Consider the following 3,550-nt stretch of genomic DNA (forward strand, 5'->3'; position numbering starts at 1 on the left):
GAGTCCACCCACGGGAGGAGCAGGAGCAGAGAGATGTTTGGGTAACGGAAGGAAGCACTTCATGGAGGATAAGCGTCCAGAGGCCTGTGAGGTTGTGAATAATCACGCAGATGATACAGACTCCTCTGAGCTCGAGTAAGAATTCAGAAGCTGCTGTAAGAGTCTTACTGTCAAGCCTTCAGTTGTCTCCATTCTACTTCCAGAAAGAAAGACCTAATCAGTTTTCCTATATTGGTGCAGGACGAAAGAGAAAAAGGAGACCATCGCCAGTAACCTCAGCGGAACAATTAAGTAAAACCAAGATACATCCACAAAATATTGTAGAAAATGGGAGATTGTATGATAAGAAGGACAACAGGACAAAACACTGGAAGATTATAAGCTGATATTAGAAAATAATCCATCACTGCATTAGCATGTAGCAGTTTCCACGAGAACACTTAAGAGTAGCTGAACTGAAGGAAAGGCTGAGCAAAGAGCTCTGTGGTGATCTAAAGGCACAGAAACGTGGCTTGCGGAACCTCTATCTCCACAGAAAATTTCCACAGCAAACTTAATTCTTTCTGCAACTCCTTCTCCCTCAATTTTGTTTAACGTCCGAATAATAACGGTTTACTAAGACAGCTATAGTTTTAAAAGCAAGAAGGTTGAGAAGTTTTGTTTTATTTTTAATAGTATACTATTTCAGCATAATGAGTTGTCATAGTAACTATATGCATAAAAGTTTTATTATTAAATGTCACCCCATGTCTATGTGGCAATGTCTGATAAACCGAGGAAGATTGAATTAAAGGCCAAGTCTAGCCTGGGTCCCAATGAAAAAACCTGTCTCAAAATAAAAATAAAAAAAATTGATGCTAAAATACAATTCTTGAGGACCGGGTTTCCAAAACAAGGTTTTGGGTTCACTAGTCCAGTGTTTATTAGGCTGTAATTACCCTGCCTGTCACAGGGTAATTGTGCCTTAACTAAAACTAGAAATTCATTTTGCTGGTGAGTCAAGATGCTAACGGAAGTTACCTGGTCCTCTCTGAAACTGGCAGAGACTTACTTTTCTCACCACGTAGACACATCAAAGTGTGAAGGAGATTTTCTGGGGAATGACAGATGAAATTGTTAAATGGTCTCCCATGCTCCAGAGGACTCTAGCCTATCGTACTACACGACTTCAGTGGCACCACAGAGAGGTCCAATCAGGACGAAGGTGTTTTGCATTCACTAATAAAACCAGCCAGAGTATCCTTTACTTTAGGTAAATGTCAACTCGTGCCAGACTTTAATAAGAAAATAAGATGAATATTTTCAATTAATACAAATGTAATAGCAAAGGAAGACTCTATAATAAAAAGATGGATTCAAGATTTTCACGGGATAATATAGCGATTCTTATATGCATTTAGCAGATATTAGAAATTATAATTAAAATTTAGTGTTTAAGTATTTTCATGAATAAATGTATGCATATAGGCTTCCTCTACTCTTTCTGAGTTTCTAAAATGTCATTATTAACCAACATTTTTTCTCTCTGTTGAGTTTGGATTATCTTTAGCTCCAATAATTATATTCTTTGGGTCAGTTCATTGATTCTTTTTCCTCAGATATCTCCTAATTGATAGCACGCTTTCTGAAAACATGGAAATTACCAGGTCAGAAACATGAGTGTGTAAATTTAAAATATCAGAACTTTTAAAGAACAGTCACTGGGGACCCTGTGCTCAGTCCAATGGTTGGCTGTGAGCAACTGCCTCTGTATTTGTCAGGCTCTGGTAGAGCCTCTCAGGAAACGGCTATATCAGGCTCCTGTCAGCAAGCATTTCTTGGCATCAGCAATAGTTACTAGGTTTTGTGGCTGTATTTGGAAAGGATCCCTAGGTGGGGCAGTCTCTGGATGGCCTTTCCCTCAGTCTCTGCTCCACACTTTGTCTCTGTATTTCCTCCTGTGAGTATTTTGTTCCCCCTTCTAAGAAGGCCTGAAGCAGCCACACTTTGGTCTTCTTTCCTTTTGAGTTTTATGAGTACTGGGTCCCCCAATGGAGTAGTTAGAGAAAAGACTGAAAGAGCTGAAGGGCTTTGCAACACCATAGGAAGAACAACAATATCAACCGACCAGAGCCCCGTCCTGAGCTCCCAGGATCTAAACCACCAAACATGGAGCAACCCATGGCTCCAGCCACATATGTAACAGAGGATGGCCTTGTTGGGCATCAGTGGAAGGAAAGACCCTTGGTTCTGTGAAGGCTTGATACCCCAGTGTTGGGGAATTCCAGGGCAGGAAGGGGTGTGTGGGTAGGTGGCGGTGGGAGCACCCTCATAAAAGCAGGGGGAGGGAGGATGGGATAGAGGGTTTCTGGAGGGGAAACCAGGAAAGACAATAACATTCAAAATGTAAATAAATAAAATATCCAATTAAAAACAAAGAACAGCCACATGAGGTCAATGTGAAAGTAAATATTTTGATTATAAGATTATGTGTAAAGTTGCTTTTTAGTTTCAATAATAGAATTATGTGTAACATTGCATTAGTACTTCTATTTCATACTTTCAGGCTCATTATAAGCAAATTAAATTTCAACTAATCAAGTGAATCATTTAATGACTAGTGCAGACAGGATCAACACCTCCAGTGCTGTGATAAGACTTTAATTTTCCATGGAGAGGAGTGAGCATAGAGTGCAGCATCTGATTGAAAATGTGTACTCATCAGATACTCTCTGCATCAAAATTTTCAAAACATAAAATCAACATTGTGTATACTCATGAATTAGTTTGCATTATATTCACGATTATTCCTGCTATTTGTTCAGTCCTAAAAAATATCAGTATTTGTCAAATGCATTATGCCATCTGTATACTGCTTTGATCAAAGAATGTGTAATGAATGCTGAAAAGAAAATACAGCATCTGATTCTGAAATCCCATAGCATGTAATGCATAATTTTCCTTTACTCCTTTGGCCTCACTTATCTTTTATGTAAATTTTGTATTTATAGCAGTTATTCCACCAAGGTATCTGTATGAAGGCATTTTAAATTTATTTTCCAATTAGAACCACCCAGACTGGCAGAAGAAGAGGAGACATGGCAGATTGGAGATTTAACATGATTTCCTATTCATCTGGGCTGCCAAGGCTAAACTTGTAATTAAGGGATAATCCCACAGCATGACCAGGCACATAAGCTAGTAAACAGAGCACAAAAAAAAAAAAAACAAAACAAAACAAAAAAAAAAAAACCCCCAAAAAAATGCTTATGGGAGAACCTTTATTTAGTACTGAGTAAAGAGAAATGATTTTAATGGCTATAGAAATCATTGCAATAATAAGAATTATACGTTAAGTAGCTTGCTTTATGCTACATCCCCACATAGAAAACATAAGTGTTTAGAAGAATCTTTTTTTTAAACATGAAAACAAGTCCCGACTATAGTAAAACATTTGTATAATGCCGACTACACAGAAGCTGGGCTTTTGTAGACTTAGGAGTTAATTTGACCCCTGGTGCTTCTCACTTACTAACTTTTCCAAAAACTATTCTTTCCTCTCTTTTCTTAG

Source organism: Rattus norvegicus, chromosome 15 (genome assembly GCF_036323735.1).
Source record: "Rattus norvegicus strain BN/NHsdMcwi chromosome 15, GRCr8, whole genome shotgun sequence".
NCBI lineage: Eukaryota > Metazoa > Chordata > Mammalia > Rodentia > Muridae > Rattus > Rattus norvegicus.